This window comes from Cryptomeria japonica, chromosome 6, assembly GCF_030272615.1.
Source record: "Cryptomeria japonica chromosome 6, Sugi_1.0, whole genome shotgun sequence".
NCBI classification, from domain to species: Eukaryota; Viridiplantae; Streptophyta; class Pinopsida; order Cupressales; family Cupressaceae; genus Cryptomeria; species Cryptomeria japonica.
In genome coordinates this window covers 214,780,231-214,799,794 of record NC_081410.1, presented here as the reverse complement: position 1 = coordinate 214,799,794, position 19,564 = coordinate 214,780,231, and the positions used below count along the sequence as shown (strand labels likewise).

The window sequence follows — 19,564 nt, the reverse complement described above, 5'->3', positions numbered from 1 at the left end:
AAATGTGGAACAAAGTCTTTTCCAAAAGTGGTCATCACAGATCAGTGCAGGAAAGTGTATTTAATCCGAAGAATAAGCGACCAGAGGCAAAGGTAACTACACTTCAACCTAGGTCACATGTAAAGACCTGTGTCGTCAAAAGACATACAAACGGAGGAGGAGATAATGAAATAATAAAACATGCATAAATACATATAAGTAGCTCCCGATGGCAAAATAGACGAAGGGTCAGTAAATCCATTATGATGCTAAAATTTGTAGCAGTATAAACAAATTCTTGTGAGGTGAATTTTAGTAGATTTTCTCAGATGTGGCGAATTGGACAATCACAGAGGTGGCTCAATTAATAATAAACAACTTTTTTAACTCGTTTTCACACAGATTACCTTTACTAAGCAATAATACTATTTCCAGCATACCATAAGAAAACGATAAGTCATACCTGGATCTTTTCGTCTTTTGCATGCCAATATAGTATCAAATCTTTGGTTTTGACATTCTAGCAAAATGACGTACACCTAATGTTTTACTGTTACCCTAATTGAGTTGCATTCAGAATTTGATGTTTAGATGTTTGGTTGAATTGGAACTAAGTGATTTATGATAGTCATTCATAGATATGAGGCCAGCCAAAGAGCTTATTGCATAAAAATGGTGGAACTGCAAAACAGACATATATCAAGTATATTATGCTTGATTGCTTGCTACATTATAATAAAAAATTGTGTAAATTATTATAATAAACTTAAAGAAAAATGATCCTCTTTGTTGCACTATTACTCGTGGAATAAATAAAAGTCAATATTGGTAAAAAAAAAAGAGTAAAAATACCATACATAATGAATGTAGGAACATATGTGAGCATGATGTAGATGGCAGTCACAGTGCTATAAGAAGCATCCTTTCGCAGTCTTCGATTATTGTTTCTATATCATAGACTGGAACAACACAAAAGGGGAAGTAAATCGTACATTGGAGTATCCAGACAGATTAAGAATCATTACTCTCAAATGTACTTTGGTGGGGCAAGAAATTGGATAAAAAAAAGGCAAAAAAGAAAATGACTAAAAATGATGGGTTGTAAAGAAAACATGGGCAAAAACTATATAGAGGAAGAGATGTTAGAACTACAAGATCTTAATCTTGTCAAAGACTTGAAAGTGGACGTCTTTGCTCTTTTAAAGTCTGAGTACACGCACTCCTATCAAGATGTAACACACAGCCCTGTCTAGAAAAGTATGTTATGTGCATGCATAGCAAGCATGCACTCTTTAACAATATGAAACCATGTAAAGAAATAGCGAGACGCGGTGATGGAACTAGAGCAATGGCATTAGGGTGGTTATGAGTTTTTGGGTCCAAAATAATAACAATAATCTGATCTAGATTGTTTGATTAAGTCCAAAGATGATTGTTCCGCCAACAAGATTTGCCATAATCATGAATAAGAAACAAAGGAGGAAACGACATTAAAAACTGGAAACTACGAATGAATCTCAGCCCCCACAACAACTTTGAATTAGGAATCAAGTTTAAGAATTTGTAATCCTTACGACAATCAGATTGGATCAAATAATAGGACCAGTGATGAGGAGAGGACTATCATTGAGGAAAGGTTTACTACAGAAAGAGTTTTAGAAGAAGAAAGTACCATTGACAAGAAGCAGATCAATAGATTATTGTCAAGATTCAAGAACTAAAAAGATGGATCCCATTATGGGAGGACCATAAGGATGTGTTCACATGGACATACAAATGATTTGAAGCGGGTACAACTGTACAACATACTTCTCATGCCAGGATCTCAACTCGTTAAAAGACAACCATATATAGAATGATTCCAAAATATGGAAAAGGAAGCAGGGGAGATGCGCAAGATACTTGGGAATCAACATGCTGGAAGAGGAGCCCTTTTCAGATATTTGCAAACATAAGGATTAATGAGAGAAAATTATGTCCTATTTTATGCCATATTATAACCTATTTCATGCACATTCATACCCATTTCAACATTCCATTTCCGTTTTATATCATAACATTTTGTCGCCTTTACGTTGCATATGGTGACATATATATAAGAGGTATATAATATGGTTTTGAGATTAAATTATGAAAATTAATTATAGATTGTCTTTATTTATAAGCATTGTTATTTTATGCCTTGGAATATATATCTTGCAGCATGCTTCCTGTCATCTTCTGTGTAGGAACCTTCTTGTCACTCATTATTGCCACAAGGACTCTTGTCACATCAATTCAGAGCATTATTTATTCCAACGATATTGACCAATGCATATTCAAGAGGCATCAAATATGCTTACATGGTTGTACACATCATCATTTGGTTGATATTTTAAATGTTGATTCTCACCTCAATATTCGCCATTGATAGAAGACGCTTCCTCCACATCTTTCATGAACTCCCAGCCATTTATGTCACTTCAACACAACATTTTCTCTGCCATCAATTACTGCCACGTCAGAAATACTGATCTAATAAGGAGACCCCTGATTTGTTTGCTAGCTATTTGGTGGAAAACAGAAATCTGAAGTTTTCTATTTTCGTTTGCTTCTGCAACTAAAACGTTTCTAATTTGTGGACAACGGCCAAGGTTTCACAGGAATCATTATTTTGTTGGCTACATACAGAAAAAAAACTGTGGTTGAAATGCACTGCCAGACTGCGTGAGGAGAGAGTTGGAAGATTGTCGTTTTCTATTGCTGTTGTAACAGAGTCAATTGTAATCTATAGCCAATGGCCAAGACTGTATAAGCCATTATTTTGTTAGGTCAGCTAAACAAACAAAACCATTCTTGTATGCATTTGTTCTAGCTGTGTATATATAAGCAGCGTAAGACAGATCACTGTATCAGATTATTGTATGCAGACTATTGTATCGAAACTCTGTAATATCTTCAGATAATGAAGGAGTATTTTCATGATCACAGTGTAAGAAAGTCATTTCATTTCATCACCGGCGAACTAAGGAGGTAGGGCCCATTTCTTGGGAGGTTTGGTGACTCTATAGTTTAGCAGTGTTGTTTATTTTTATTTTTAATTGATGTTATTTGCAAGTGTGGTTTGCAATTTATTTAAATTCTGTAATTGTTATAAGTTGCTACTGTTCCTGTCGCTGGAGCTATTTTAATTTGTTGTAGGTTTATTTTCAGAGCTGCATTCATAATCATAGATGAACTACTCGCCACTCAGCAAAACTCACCAAGGCCTGAAAAAAAAACTCAGGAAAAACTCGGAAAAACTTGGCAACTTAAAAACATGCTTAAATTTAATTAAAAATGCATTTTTTTTGAAAATTTAATGAGAAGACGCATCCAATGAGTCGATAAATGAGAACACAAAAGAAACAAGCTGAGTCTAGATATATTTAAATGCAAAGTGAGTACAAAATCGCATCCTCATGAGGAATGCTGATGGCTGGAAGCAAAATAGTAAATAGTTTTTGTAGAACTAAAAGTAAATAAATCAATACAATTACATCTTCCTCTTCCCAACTCTAGTAAAAACTAAGGGAGAGGTAGAACTAGAGGGTCTAATCCTAGAAGTTTGTTGTTGGCGTGATTGTGCCTCCTCACTCAATATAACTGGCTCAAACTGTGGCTCATCCTCCATCCTAGATGTAGCTCTGTCTCTAGCTGCACCTGGCACTGTCAATGACTTATCCTCCTTAATGTCATCCAATGTGAAACCAAATCCACCCCCCTCCTCCGTAGCCTACCTCTCCAAATCATTGATGTCATCCTCTATAAACAATGGAGGTTGCTCCTGTGATATCTAGTCACTGTAAGGATCTATATCATCCAAATCAATTGGACCAGTTGGTGCTTCCTCTACCTTCCTTATCCACAACTAAAGATTATATTGCACAAAGACAAGGTCATTGAGGCACTTTTGAGCTAACTTGCTCCTCTTCTTCTTGTCGATGGCCTTAAACAAGCTCCAATTGCGCTCACAACTAGATGAACTACAAGGTTGACATAAGATTCTGGGGGCAATTTTTTTGAGATTTGGGGTATGTCCACCCCAACTTGTCCACCAAGCATCTGCAAATTAAAATTAGGTTGAGGGTAGCATCTATCAAAAAAATATTAGGTTGAGGGTAGCACCCCTCGCCGGGGTCTGAGGGTGAGAAAGAGAGGGGTAGAGAGATAGGTCTAGATCTTGGGGAAGAGAGGAGAGAGTGAGATAGAGAGTGGTAGAGAGGGGATAGAGGAAGAGTGATAGGGAGATAGATAGGTCTAAAATTCAGGGCAGATAAAGTGAGTGAAATAGAGAGAGCGAGAGAATGTTGATGAAAAATAAATTGAATAAATGATTCAATAATCGGATAATTACATTGAACGATATACACATGTATATATAGCGATTACAAGACGATGTTCTATAATTAGAGCATAACGTTATAGTAAAAGATTAAAGAGCTAAACGCTAAATTAAGCGTGAAAGCTAAATTAAGCTTAAAAGCTAATTACATAAAAAAAGTAAATGACCATTAACCAAGGAACTAAAAATAGGTGACTAACATAGAATTAAATATTCTAATACCCTCCCTTAATGGTCATGCTATCTATCACACCAAGCTGCCCTCTAAATTTGAGAAACTTTGTCGGGCTCAAGGACTTAGTGAGGATATTTGTAGTTTGATCTTCTGTAGGAATGTACTGCAGTATCACTGATCCATCTTCAACATGCTAGCGGATGAAATGACAATGAAGCTCCACATGCTTTGTCCGCTCATGGAAGATTGGATTTTTGGCTAATTCTAGAACCCCTTGATTATCACAAAACAAGGGAGTAGGTCCTGGTTGAGACATTTGCATGTCTGCAAGCATCCTACGTAGCCAAATTGCCTCACATGCTGCCTTAACAGTTCCCCGATACTCTGCTTTGGTCGAGGAAAGAGCTATTGCCTGTTGCTTCTTGCTGGTCCATGTGACTGCACCTATACCGAAGCTAAAAACATACCCAGAAGTTGACTTTTTGTCATCAACACAACCTGCCCAATCTGAGTCTTTGAAACCAACTAGCCTAGGATCTTTGCTTCTGCTGTATAGAATGCCAAAATCAGGAGTGCCCTTCACATATCTAAGCACACGCTTCACTGCAACCCAATGTTCAACTTTTGGGGCTGACATGAAGCAAGAAATATAGCTCGCAGCATAACTGATGTCAGGTCTAGTGGCGGTGAGATAGATGAGGCTGCCCACTAGTTGCCTGAATGAAGACTCATCCACTACAGGTGAATCTGATTTGGCTGATAATTTGAGCCCTATCTCCATAGGTGTAGATGCAAGTTTACAATCTTGCATTCGAAACTTGTCTAGTAGGCTCTTGGCATACTTTGATTGAGAAATGAATATGTGGCTATCAATCTGCCAAACTTCTACACCGAGACAATAATGGAGAAGTCCCAAATCCGTCATATCAAAATGCTGACACAAATTATGTTTGATCTGCATGATCAGATGTGCTGCATTGCCAGTAATGATGAGATCATCAACATAGACTACTAGAAATAGAATATCATCACTAGTATGTTTGACATACAAATTGGGATTTGAAGGACTCCCCTAAAAGCCTTCGTCAATCAAGTACTTATCACTTTTGATGTACCATGCACGAGGAGCCTGTTTGAGGCCATAGAGTGCTTTGACTAGTCTACATACCTGGTGTTCCTTACCGGCAACCTTGAAACCTGGAGGCTGTGTCATGTAGACTTCTTCCTGCAAATCGCCATTGAGAAAGGCACTCTTGACGTCCATTTCATGGACTTTCCATCCAAATTGAGTTGAGAGAGCGAGGACAAGCCTAATGGTACTCATCTTGGTTGTGGGAGCAAATGTCTCCTCATAGTCGATGCCCTCCTTTTTGTGAAAACCCTTTTGCCACCAACCGAGCCTTGTACTTATTAAGGCTTCCATCAGCCTTATACTTGACTTTAAACACCCATTGGCAGCCAATGGGCTTCTTCCCTAAAGGAAGATCAGACAATACCCAAGAGTTGTTTTTCAGAAGACTATCTTGCTCAACTGCAATAGCCTTTTCCCATTCAGGTACACCTTTAGCCTCTGTATATGTTTGAGGCTCATAAATACTGTGAATGTTGGCCATAAGAGCAAAATTAACTGTGTGTTGCTTGCTCTTACCTCTAACTAATCTACCCTCAATGATCTCATCATCATGAAGATCACCAATGGTCCTGCCCCACCACTTAGGCCAGAGAGTAGAAGTACCAACATCTGCTGCAGGATGAAGATTACCTGGAATATATGGAGCAAGCTCCTCTGGATGTGGATCTAGAAGATCCTGAGGAAAGTCAGGGGGTGCAATGTCATGCCTGGGAGACCCCACAACTTTAGAGTCAACTGAATCCCTCCCATCAGGTGGAGCTAAGGGAAGACGAACACCCATACTTGTAGCCTTTGGAGGGTGATCCTCGATGCTCAAATTGGGAGAGGAAGGCTGAAAAGGCCCTCTTTCTTCATCAAATACTACAACTCGACTAAATATGAGGTGATTAGTGTCTATATCAATCAGCTGATATGCCTTGTGGTTGTCATTGTAGCCGATGAACATCAATTTTTGATTCTTTGGATCCAGTTTGGTACGCTTGGCATCTTGAATCCAAACATAAGTTGTGGAGCCAAAAACTTTCAAATGACTGATTTTGGGCTTCCTGCCAGACCAAGCTTCCTCTGGAATCATCTTCTTAACAGCCTTTGTGGGAGACCGGTTCAAAAGGTAGACTGCAGTGAAGACCGCTTCCTCCCAAAAGTGTTTTGGAACATTTCTATGCTCCAACATAGACCGAGCCATCTCAGTGACTGTACGGTTCTTGCACTCAACAACACCGTTGTGTTGTGGGGTGTAAGGTGTGGTAAGCTGATGCTTAATGCCATGTGATGCACAAAAGTTGGTGAGCTCTGTAGAACAAAATTCCTCTCCATTGTAGGACTGAAGAGTGACTATCTGACAGCTAGAATCTTTTTCCACTAAGGCCTTAAACATCTGAAACATGGCGAACACCTCTGATTTCTACTTAAGAAAATAAACCCACATGTGTCTGCTGAAATCATCAACAATTAATAGAAAATACCTGCATCCAGTGACTGATGGAGTGTTCATGGGACCACAGATGTCCGCATGAACGAGCTGCAAGACCTTGGATGCTCTCCAAGCGTCTCCATCTGAAAACAAAGTCCTATGCTGCTTTCCATCTTGACATGCTCCGCAAACCCCATGATTCTGAGTTTGAATCTCAGGTAATCCTATAACTAGATCCTCTCGAACCAACTGAGAGAGATAGTGGACATTGAGATGCCCATATCGCTGATGCCAAAGAGTGTTGATGGAAGTAATCCTAGCTGCCATGGCGAGCTCCTAAGAACCAGTAGAATCGACAAGTCTATAAAGACCATGATCCTCAATACCAACTGCAACTGTAGTGCGAGTCTCCCTGTCAACAATGTTGCACTTGTGCAACCTGAAGATGACATCCAGCTGTGGTGAATGTTGCATAATCTGATTGACTAACAGTAGATTGAGCTTCATATTGAGCTTCATACCAGGTACAAAGTATACATTGAGGAATATTAAATTCCTCCCACCAGATGAAATCTGAACGTTGCCCTTACCGACAACAATATACTCTTCGCCTCCACCAAAGATCACTGAATCAATGAAAGGCATGTACTCTGTAAACCAATCCTGACGATGTGTGAAATGCTGAGAGGCTCCAAAGTCAATGTACCAGGTTGATGATTGAACATCATCAAAGGAGGTTTTGGCCATGAACGCATAGAAAGCAGATTCCTTCTGATCAAGATGCGTGGCAGAATTGGCTTTTTGCTTGGATCCTTCCCGTTTGGATTGCTGGGATGCTATCAATTTCCGACAATCTTTCACCAAATGGCCATATATATGACAGTAGGAACACTGTAAGCTCTTCTTTTTGGAAGACTGTTGAGACTGACCTTGACCTTGTCCTTTCTGCTGGAAGGACGGAGCTTTACCTTTGTACTTGTGCGAAGCTAAGGTTGTGAAAGCCTGTTCAGTGGATGAACTAGCACTGCTTCCAAACTGTTGCTTCCATCGATCTTGCTGTAGCAGCTTGTTGCAGAGATCAAGAAACTTCAAATCAACACTAGTAGAGGAGATATTGAGCGTATCAATGAAATGCTCGTAGGATCTGGGAAGGCTTTTCAACGTGACCACTACCATATCCTCTTCCACCATGGTTCGTCCTATAGCTTCCAACTGATCACGGATGTCCTTGATCTTCGTAAGATGTGCCTGGATAGATGACTTCTCATCCATCATGATAGAAAACAACATATTCTTCAGAAAGAAAGCTCGGCTCTTGTCGGACGTTTCATGAAGATCCTTCAAAAGATCCCAAATCTCTTTTGTTGTTTTACCTGAAGGCACCTGTGGGAGTTGATCATCTGTGACAGAGAGTTTGATAAGCATGACAGCCTCTCGATTCTTCACATCATGTTTGTCTCGATCATCACTTGTTGTTGTAGGACTAGATTCCTTGCCCAAAACACGCTGATCAAGGCAACGATACTCAAAGATGGTAAGCATACGTTGTTTCCAGGTGTTGTAATTGCAGCCGTTGAACTTCTGACTGTGTTCCAACATGATGTTGGTTAATGATGCCATCACGGAAATCGAGGTTGATCAAGGTCAACTGAGTGAAAGCAAGAAACAGAAGAATCTGATTTTTAAAAAAAGTCAAAATAGAAGCAGCTGCTGAAAAAACTAAAACCCTATAGGAGAATTCTGGCATGAATTCCAAGGCACGAATTTCGAGGTTTGGAAGAAACCCAGAAATTAAAATTTTCTACAAACTTAAAACAGCATAAATGGTGCCTAGAAGATAGCAAAATTCCCGACGTCCACAGAATTAGCAGAAATTGTGAACTGTTTTTAAATTCCAAGGCAAATTTGCTGGCACAAAATTTGAGGCATGGAAAACGAGGCACCCAAAAAAATCTGAGACCAGCCAAAAAATCTCTCGAAAAACCCACCAAGAATCTGAAAACAGAATGCAGATCCGACGGCTCAAAAATTGAGGCACGGAAAACGATGCACCCCAAAAATATGACAACCTAGTTGAGGTCTCGAAAAACCCACCAAGAATCTGCAACCAAAATAAAATTTCGACTTGAACTGAAGGGTCAAAACCCTAGTCGAAAATTGCAGAAACCCTAGGAAAATTTTCAACCTGCAAAAAAAAATCTGCCTAGGAAGAGAAAAAGAACCTGCTTTTTAAAAAAAAAAAAACAGTTTTAAAAAAATCTCTTCAATAAAAAGTTCGAAAATTTTTAATAACAAAAACTTTTGAAATTTTTAATTTCCATGCTTTGATACCATGAAAAATAAATTGAATGAATGATTCAATAATCGGATAATTACATTGAACGATATACACGTATATATAGAGGTTACAAGACGATGTTCTATAATTAGAACATAATGTTAAAGTAAAAGACTAAAGAGCTAAACACTAAATTAAGCGTGAAAGCTAAATTAAGCTTAAAAGCTAATTACATAAAAAAAGTAAATGACCATTAACCAAGGAACTAAAAATAGGTGACTAACATAGAATTAAATATTCTAATAGTTGATAGAAGCATACTGATTACTGAAATTTGACTAAGTCTGAAAAATTAAAAGATCTTCTAAAACCTAGAATTTGCATTATAACTCCTAAAGATCTGAAACCACTCTCAAACATCTTGCCAATATATACATGAAATATAACTTAAAGTATATGAAATGTCACTTATACTTAAATGTTATATTTCATGTATATATTCTCATGAAGAGAATGAAACTAACTTGAAAAAACAAAAATTAGATAATTTTTTGACATGTTTGGGCCTCTTTTTTTAGTGTTGCTGAGTTTTTTATAGAAACTCGCCGAGTTTTTGTGAAAAACTCGCCAAAAACTCGGCAAGTTTTTATGCCGAGTAAAAGTCATAAAAACTCGCCTTGAAGAAAAACTCGCGAGTTTAGTCCAACTATGTTCATAATCACTCATCTCATGACTTTCACCCCTTCGTGGCATATATCCCCGACACCTTTTGCAAGTTTACGTCTTGGATTGACACAGAGACCAAGCTGAATCTAATTGTAAATTCTTCTTATTCTTTGCCCCAAATTTGGCCTATCAAGGATTTCAAATGCAAGAATGATCTAGAACCATTATCGACAGCCTCTATCATCCTTGAACAAGTAGTTGGCCACAAGGCAAGTTATAGTTAAGTTGGTTAGCTATATAACTAAAGTAGTTGTAATCACTTTGCTCTTTTTGATGGATTTAGTGGACATAATTAAAAAGTTATGATTCAAGAAGATAAGTTGATGTGTTAGCTAAAACATTTAAGCCTATTTTAGGATATTACAGCTTAGCATGTGTAAAGCTTTGGTTATATTCTAGCAGGCTATCAAATAACATTTGATAAAAATGAAGTTGGGAACTTCCATTTCTTTTCATATGATCGAATGATTTGCAGAAAAATAACAATGCAATTGGGAGTACTGGAGGAATGCATTAAGCTTTGTCAAAATGACAATCTAGAAATCAATTCGAAGACATGTTCATTAATAGTTCCTCTCAAGAATCTATTGGGGCATATTGCATGTCATGCATGATTGAAAAAGAGATCCTAACAAGATGACATGGTGATGAGGAATGTGGTATCCTTCATATTGATAAAGGAGCAGCATGAAGCTTTGAAAGAGTTAAAGCTAGGTTGATTGTGTGTTGATACCAGCAGATTTAAACAAGCAAGGATAGATGCATGTGGACATCAAGGACAAGCAAACCTAAAGAGTTGGGAGAAATGTGTAAGAATAGTCTTCCTCAGATGCTTTTTTGAGATCTAGCCTCATACAAAAGGCAGTGAGATTGGTAACCCTATATCAAAATTGGTCAATAGATGAGGAATTCAGATTTTTAATTTTTTTTTGAAGTGTTCTGCAAAATTCATATATACAAAAAGTATGCAAAGAATGAGAAGTGGTATTCATGAGCACAACCTAAGTCACAAGGTTCGAATTCGAATTTGAATTTGGCAACAATGAAATTTGGATGAGATTCGGCAAAGTAAAAAATTCAGAAAAAAATTCGACATTAAATTCGACTAATATAAATAAATAATTTTACAAAATTACTAAAATAAATAAACTTTAATATATTAACTTTTATTTTTATATATTAATAATAAAAAATCTAAAAAATATATTTTAAAATATTATTAAGTTTTAATCTATAACATTAAAATATTAAAGAAGAAAAAACAAAACAAAAGTAAACAATATTTATACGTTTTAATATGTTAAATTTTATAAAAAATAAAAAGTAGGGCCATCTTAATAATAGCCACCCATTCGCGTTGATTCCTTGAGGACAAATAAATAAAATATATTCAATAGTTAGAATATATTAATAGCCCCCTCTTAACTGCGTGGGTTTTCGTTAGCAGACGAGAAGAGTTGCTCGACCGATGGGAAGACCTGCTCGCAGGGTTTGATGGTTGTATGCACCGTCCATCTCATTCTGTCCTCCATTCCAGTGTTTTGCAACACATCGGCTTCACATAGGAGCTATTGCCAGACCTCCCTGCCATGATCTCCCCGGTGGTTCATGTAGGAGCTATGGCCATTTGATCGCTAGTCTAGAATCGTTGCCCTAGGTTTCGAATATTCACTGCATTTTATAAATATTTTTTAATAAACAAACTTCAATGCCTTTTCTGCAAGAATTTGGGCAAACTTAAACAAATTTTTAATATTATTTTGAAGTTCGCCGAATTTTGAATTTCTTCCTTGAAATTTGGCAAATTCTGTGACACAGTGAGCAACCATTGGTTTCACACACAAGCATATTCAAGAATCAAACTTACAGAAGTTTTTCGAGAAAAGCTAGAGCATTTCAATGAACTACAATTGAATGAGAGTATGCAATGAAGAGAAATTGTACAACTATGCAAAGCAGAGAAATTGTACAAAAGTTCCAAACTCAACTATTTGGAGAATCTCTGCGTCAACTCACCAACAATCCATTTCAAAATATGAAGAGTTAATCTTGTTCCCTGATCCCATCGTAGACAGCACCCAAGAAATTGGGTAGAAACTTCACTCAATCACATCAAAATTCAAGCGGTCAAGGAAAAGCCAAAGTGCAATGTTGAGAAAGGGTTGAGAGGGCAGTAATGTTGGCAGTGATGCTCCTAGGAGCACTAGTGCAAGTGTTTCTAGTAGGCCCTTTTCAGCCCACATTTGTACCCAAAAAGGAAGGGGAAGTCTATGATGAATATAACTCACTATCACATACAATCAAAAACGAAATTATACTGAACCAATACATGAACCAGCGTAGGGTAAAAAGGTCACAACAAGAACTAAGATCACGTGGCCCGAAAAGGAAATATCAGCATGCTTTGGGGAAACTCACTCTTCCTAATTTTAATGGAAGTGGTAAAGGTACAGCTCGAGCCCGGATACACAAATTGGACACTTTCATAAATTTGAAACCAATGCTGGAAGCTGAAGCAATTAAGTTTGCAACATTACATCTAAAGGGTGCAGCATATGATTGGTGGTATCATGGGTTGGTGACACAAAACCATGCACTAATTATGTCTCATGAGGAGTTCGGCAGCAAATTGATTGCTCAATTTGACAGGCAAAGATATAGAGTATTCCCGTGAGTTGGCTTTGATCAGACAGCATACTGATGTGGATAGTTACATCAATGAATTTCAGAAGGTGGCAGTTATGGTTCCCGATACATCGGATAGGAGTGGTAATGTTGTTCACAAAAGGGTTGAATCATAACGTGAGAGGATTGGTAAAGGCTTTCAAGCCTAATACTCTACCGGATGCTATTCAGATGGCATTGGACCTTGAGACTTCACATCCTAGTCTGTAGTCCCAAAAGAATTTCAAGAACAATAAACCAGAAGTCAAATCAGATATGAGAGTTCCTCGCCAACTTAATACTACAACACCCCAATTAGACTTTGAGACAAGGAATGAGCGGTGAAGAAGGAAATTGTGTTACTCTTGTAAGGAACCATGGAAACCCAACCACAAGTATCTTGGGAAAGGCAAAGTACATCACATAGAGGTCACTTCTGATTTGGATGAGGAAGTAGCAAATGCCAATTTGGAAGGAGACCAAGTGCAGGAGGAACATAAAGCTAATAGTAAGGTGACACGACACACCTTTCTACGAGGAGTTCCTAGTTATTATCCTTTTCATGTGAGAGGGATTTTGAGGGGACAATCTATTACTTGTTTGATTGACAGCGGTGCAACACATAATTTTATCAATGACAACTTCATATTGAGGAGCATATTGCAGGTAGAGAAAATTTTAGAATTCAGGGTTATGGTGGTTGATGGATCCAAAATGAACTGTAATACAAAAGTCTCACAATTGAGTTTACAGATGGATGAATGCATGGTGACCGACGAGGACTAGGTGATACAGATGTCTTGGGAGTACAGTGGTAGCAGTCACTTAGCCAGTATAGTCAGAATTTTCAGACAAGGAAGTTAGAGTTCACGATAGATGGGAGAATGGTAGTATCGCGAGCTTTGACAAATAGTTTCCCGAGGACAGGAATTGCGCAGAGGATGGAGGTGTTGCTCATGTCAGGTGAGGAATACTCCGTTGATGATGATTGCCTTCATCATCTGATATCTACACTCCTTAGTGAAATCAAAGTGGCGTAGTGGAAATTTGATAAAGCTAAGATCCATGATGGTGAATTGGCTAACCTCATACAGAGGATTATTCAATTCATTTTTACGAGAAATAAGGTGGTGAGCAATACAAACAAGTTGCAGTAGAAGGTTTCCAATAGGAGCCTTTACAAACCTCCGAGATTGATTTGGCATCCTGGTGACCGGTTCAATGCTTGGTGATCATTTTACAAGTGCAAATTACTTGAGGGCAAGCAATCTCAGGGTGGGAGGACTTGTAATGTCCTGTTTTCTTTTGGCTAGTGCTAAAAATGACTAATTAATTAATTAATTATTATTTTGCCTTCAATTATTTTAAGACAACTAATATTTTGGTGACAGGGTCCTGCGACCAATTGATTAAGGCTGGTGGGCGATCCTTGATAGAATCATAGACATGATGTTCTAGGCAAATCCCCATCATCATCCATCTAGTTGGGAACTCGAGCATCCTGATTTGTTATGAGCTTAACTGAGAACACTCCCTTCTTCGGACCTCGAAGTCATCATTGCAATTGGCCCAATAAGCCTCTATGTTTACCTTATGCCTATAATGCCTCTCGTAGGCCTTTCATCCCAGTCCAAGAGTATCAAAGATTTTCCTATTGGCGTGCTCTTGTAAATCATATGCTACCAACTCCTCTACCGACTGATCTACTTTGGCAGCAATTTTCAAATACACATCTCTGTCCCCAAGGGCCATTGGAAATGACACCCCTGTGACCTTTTCTCTAAGTATCTTTCCTATTGCACCTACCTGTCTGGCCACCTCCAAGAGTACCAGTTTGTCAGTGGGGTACTTAGGCAGTCTAAAAGGTGAACCCTCAAATCCAAAAATTCTCAAGTATGAGAATTTGGGAAACTGTATAAACTAGGCCTCGTATTGCTTCACCAAAGCTATTGCCTGTTTGGACAACCTTTGTCATAATCCCTCTTGCATTATCCTGACCATCCGCATGGTGAAGGCATCATTCACCCTCTCATATTGGACCATTGCATATGTTGCGTTATTCTTTTCCCTTTGGCCTATGTTGTGATAGTGCGTTTGAGGTAGCATTCATGCACCTTCATTTAACTCTCCCCGTTTCCGATCTCGCCAAGGAAAATCGGCCCCATAAGCCTGGAGTGCCAAGCTAGCATGTACACCACATAGGAGGACATGGTGAACATCTTCTCTGATAAGAGCACCAGTTGTTCATGGATGTTACCACTGATTATCTAGGCCCAGTCTAATATTAGTTTGCCCCCAAAAACCTCTTCTGCATAGTAGAACATCCATTCCTTGAACAGGTTCGAGTGAGGTAATCCCATGACTTGGCTAAGGAGGGTGACCATATCCACATATTCCTCGTCGAACTCATTCTTGTAGATCTTTTTGGATCTTGGAGTTGTGAGGCCTCTATTCCTTGAACCAATTATCATTCATTTTACTTTTGCACTTGTTTGGGTTTTGATCATACAATACTTGGGCCTCATCCATATGCACGACTAAAATCAGCTACCAGCATCTCGCGCACTCCACAATCACTTCATAGTTTTGGATAGCTTGCGGGAAACCAACAACTTGTGCTATCCCACTTTGTACCGTCATTTGTGCCCTCTAGGTCAGATTCGGGCCATACTTCCTATCCTTGAATTGTTGGATATTGATGTGCCCAAAGTCTATATCCTCGACATTCTCCCATTTACTCAAAACTTTTGACTCTCGCAACACTCCTTGGTATTCCTACTTCATTTTATCTAGCTTGCGGGGATTCTCTACTTTAGATGTCTGGGATGTACTTGATGCTTCAGATGCCTTGGAAGAGCTGGCTACCTTAGGAGGCATTTACCCTACGCACCCGGATGCAAATTACGATGGATTTTTTGATGAATAAAAACGGGGGTTAGCATTGCCAAAGACTACGTTAGCATGTAAGTGTCAACATAATGATGAAAACGATCCAAATTTAAATTGAGCAAAAAAATAGAGGTAGATTTAAGCATTTAATTGACAGGCAACAATTATCAGTTTTTGGTATTGTGACTTAAGCAAATTTCTAAAATAGAGTTTGATACACATTATGGTATAAAAACCCAAATTTAAAAATCCTAGGGAAAAGTTCGAAGTTGGCAGGTTCTTTGGGAATAAGCCCTAATTTCACTTTTTTGTTCAAATCCCAAATTTGTGCCGACAAGGTGTTTTTCTAGTTTTGGTTTTGGCAGCTGATTTGTTTGTGTTTAACCTAGGGTTTAGCCTAAGTTTTGAATAAAATTTCTAACATATGTAGACCACAAGTGCTGATTTCTCTACCTAGGGTTTGATTACAACATTTCATCATTAATTCAAACACAAACTTTAAATTGCTTCACCATACGCTAGAAAAACATACTTGGAAGGATTGATGTGTTTTGTTTGTTGATTTTGTTCTCCCTACAAAAAACACGACTTTTGCTAAAGCGTTTTGATCCTGAGATACGTTTTTGGAATGACTTTTGTAACGAGTTACCGCTGCTAAAATAGTTTTTTATTTAAGTCATTTTTCTCCTTTCTATGTTTTTCAGCATTATTTTCTTTCTGAGCTCGTTCTTATATGCCTTTTGTTCTTCCTCCTAGCAACGATTTTTTTTTAAATGGTGTTAGACTCCACATTTTCTTGTTTTAATGGGCTACGCTTTGTCAATGGGCTCGAGCTAGGGCGGAATATTGGAAGCATGCCCTTTTGAAAGAACTCCCGAAAAAAAACGTTTTCAGTGCTCACGTCCTGTTGCTATTCGATGGCAGAGGCCAAATTGGCTTAGAGCCTTTTGTTTGGAATTTCGACTTTTGAATAGAATTCGATGCTTTGTTCGAGGTTGAAAGGATCAAAGAAAAACACGCTTTAAGTTATGCAGCTTACAAAGGCCGATTTTGAAGTTGTTTTTTAAAACTTCGACTTTGATGACTAAAGGAGGAGTTCGGGCCTATTTTTCGGTATTTTCATCGATGTTGGAAACAAAACACCTTATTTCGCCTTAGCAAATGCCGAACTTTGTCTTGCATTGAAGCTTTAGCTTCTTAAAATGTTAAGACAAAATCGGGGCTGTTTTTGGTGTAATTATCGGCAAAAGCAAGGGTTGAAATCACATGTTTTACTTCGCTTTTATTGAATACAGACTTTGCTTACGATTTAAACTTCGGCTTCTTAAAATATTTCAAACAAATTTGATGCCTTGTTCGGTGTTTAATTCGGTCTTTTCTAGCACTTTGGGGATATAAGTTTTCTCTTTTGTTGTAAGAACACCTTATTTTTCGGTATTTTCATTGCTGTTGGAAACAAAACACCTTATTTCGCCTTAGCAAATGCCGAACTTTGTCTTGCGTTGAAGCTTTAGCTTCTTAAAATGTTAAGACAAAATCAGGGCTGTTTTTGGTGTAATTATCGACGAAAGCAAGGGTTGAAATCACATGTTTTACTTCGCTTTTGTTGAATATAGACTTTGCTTACGATTTAAACTTCGGCTTCTTAAAATATTTCAAACAAATTTGATGCCTTATTCGGTGTTTAATTCGGTCTTTTCTAGCACTTAGGGGATATAAGTTTTCTCTTTTGTTGTAAGAACACCGAATTAGGAGTTTGAAGGAAAACGTTGAAGCAAATTTCAAGATTATTTTCGACATTTTCCTAGGCATAGGAAGGGGTCAAAAACAAGACTTAAATTGCTTGTCAAAGCTGAGTTTGGCTTGTGATTTTAAAATTTTGACTTCTAAAGCACTTGAAAGGAAATTCAGGGTTATTATCAACATTTGCAAAGGGTTCAAAAACAAAAGAGTTTTAAGTCACTTTGTAAAGGCTGATTTTGAAGTCATGTTCTAAAAAAAATCTCTTGGCCCCCTTTCTGGTGTTTCTTCAATATTTTGCTAGACATTTTCAACCATGCTAGCAATAAAAACATTTTCATTATTTTTGCCTTCTCTTCACTGAATTTTGGAATGACACTTTTAGACATTGGCTTGCAAGCATTCTAAGGCAAAATTTGGGTGCTTTCTTGGTGCCAGGGAGGGAGTTGACAGAAATAATCTAGGTCCACCACGACTTTCACCGAACTTTTCACATCTTTGCCTAGGCTTAATTCCTTGGGACGCCTTCCAGAATTTAGGGGAGACTTCAGCATTTAAGTCTAAACTCAAGCTTGGCCTTTGAAGGTTGGTCTTCTCCCTATGTTGATGTTCAAATTTCTAGGTTGAGGTCTATTGGCATACCTCTCTCTCTCTCTCTCTCTCTCTCTCTCTCTCTCTCTCTCTCTCTCTCTCTCTCTCTCTCTCTCTCTCTCTCTCTCTCTCTCTCTCTCTCTCACACACACACAAAAACAAAATTATTACAGGATCTTGACGAGGCGATCAAAGGGTGGGGGTCATGTTGTGATGTATTCACACATCGCCCCATTGCAAATGGGGACCCCTACTTTTTGCTTTCTAGGGTTAGTCTTCTTGGTTTAGTTTTTTAGGTTCATGGCTATTAGTCTTTGCATTGAAGGGTCGCTAGAGGGCTCATTAGGATAGGGTGGTCTGCTTAGGTTTAAATTGGTTAGTAGGTGGTCCAGGTCAAGGTCTCTATTTAAAGTTTCCTCTTGGTTAGGCTTGAGAGCTTGTTAAGTCTTGATTGGGAATAGAGGGATCTTTGTACCTTGCCACGAGTCTAAGTGAAAATCCAAGGGTGGCCCTACCTTTAAGACCTAGGCCATTTAGTCAAGGAAGTGATGAAGAATTTGAGCACATTTGCCAAATTCGCTCCTGACCCTTCCAAAGGGACAGGAGCGAATTTCCTTAGAATCCTCTTTTGCTCCCAGTCTAGACCTCAAAGCTTACTCCTACGCCTTGACTGAGTGAGAAATGACCTATTTTTGCCTTGTGAACAAGTTGGAGTGAGATGGGATGAAGAAATTGGGCTTAAAACATCAATTTCGCTTCTGACCCTTCCAAATGGTCCAGAGCGAATTCTCCTAAGAGCCTCTCTTGGTCCTAACTTAGGCTATAACCCTTGCTTCCAAGCTTCAATTGAATGAAGAATGATCTATTCATGCCTTTGGAAGTGAGTTGCAAACAAGTGCGATAAGGAAAAGTGAAGAATTTGTGCAAAGAAGCAAATTTCGCTCCTGACCCTTCCAAAGGGTCCAGAGCGAAATTCCTAGATAGGTCATGTCCTTCCAAAGGTACCTAAGTGAAATTGTTAAGATGCACTTTTCATTCAACATTTTGACTAGGCACTTCCTTGAGGTGGTTTGTTGGTGTGTCCTAAGGTGAGAACAATGTGATTGAGGGTGAGGTTTGAGTGTTTGGAAGGTATCTAAGACTAATTCCTCAAATTTGCTCCTGACCCTTCCAAAGGGTCCAGAGCGAATTTCCTTATATCTCCCTTCTTGGTCCTAATTTGCCTCATAAACCTTATCCCTATGGTATGATTGAGAGAGTATTGATATGTGAAACAAAGAGAAGTGATGGAAAGTGAAAAATTTGAGCATAATTCCAAATTTCACTCCTGAACCTTCCAAAGGGTCCAGAGCGAAATTTGTCTAAGCTCCTGACCCTCTCAAAGGGTCCAAGGCGAAATTCTCCAAATGACCTAATTCCTCACTAGAAACATTGAATGGTGGTCATGCATGGCAAAGAAAAGGATCAAAGATCAAGTTTAAAGAAAAGCTAAGTGAAAAAGGATGAGAATTGAGCCAAAAAGAGCAAATTAGCTATTGACCCTTCCAAAGGGTCTAGAGCGAATTTTTTCATAAAGCATTATACCTTTCTCAAACCTTTAAACTAATCGATTC

At 38.4% G+C, this 19,564-nt stretch overlaps 1 protein-coding gene across 2 annotated transcripts in view; it reads right to left on the bottom strand.

Annotated features, from left to right (window-relative positions):
- The window catches only part of LOC131071419 (uncharacterized), a 202,522-nt gene that overhangs the window by 767 nt on the left and 182,191 nt on the right, over positions 1–19,564 (bottom strand). Inside the window, exon 17 of one of the 2 annotated variants that reach the window (XR_009112512.2) lies at positions 2,372–2,458. The exons of the other annotated variant lie outside the window; for it this stretch is intronic. The gene's annotated coding sequence lies outside the window, so the exon portion shown is untranslated. The remainder of the gene's footprint in view (positions 1–2,371; positions 2,459–19,564) is intronic. 2 annotated transcript variants of the gene reach the window in all.